Source organism: Penaeus monodon, chromosome 21, assembly GCF_015228065.2.
Source record: "Penaeus monodon isolate SGIC_2016 chromosome 21, NSTDA_Pmon_1, whole genome shotgun sequence".
Lineage (NCBI taxonomy): Eukaryota > Metazoa > Arthropoda > Malacostraca > Decapoda > Penaeidae > Penaeus > Penaeus monodon.
Genome location: NC_051406.1, coordinates 10368249 through 10368478, shown reverse-complemented (window position 1 = coordinate 10368478; position 230 = coordinate 10368249). Strand labels below are relative to the sequence as shown.

The 230-nt window shown below is 32.6% G+C and overlaps 1 protein-coding gene across 1 annotated transcript in view; it reads left to right on the top strand.

Annotated features, from left to right (window-relative positions):
- LOC119586204 (calexcitin-2-like) overlaps window positions 1-230 on the top strand; it is a gene marked incomplete at its 5' end in the record, with an annotated part of 119930 nt that overhangs the window by 90411 nt on the left and 29289 nt on the right.

The following is a 230-nucleotide window of genomic DNA, read 5'->3' as shown; positions in this document are numbered from 1 at the left end:
TACCGCACACGAAAACAATATTCTATAAAAAAAAGATAAAAAAATACTAAGAAAATGTTCGTTTTCCCGTCGCCATGAAACTGATCCCGTGTTGTGAACTGCCGAATCCAACAAACTTAGTGATTAATATTAATTATCGCAAATATTATATGAAAGCAAGAATAAAACATGCAAGGAACAGAATAGATAGTCATTAGCATCAAAGACTGAAACTACCAAACGACAGGATA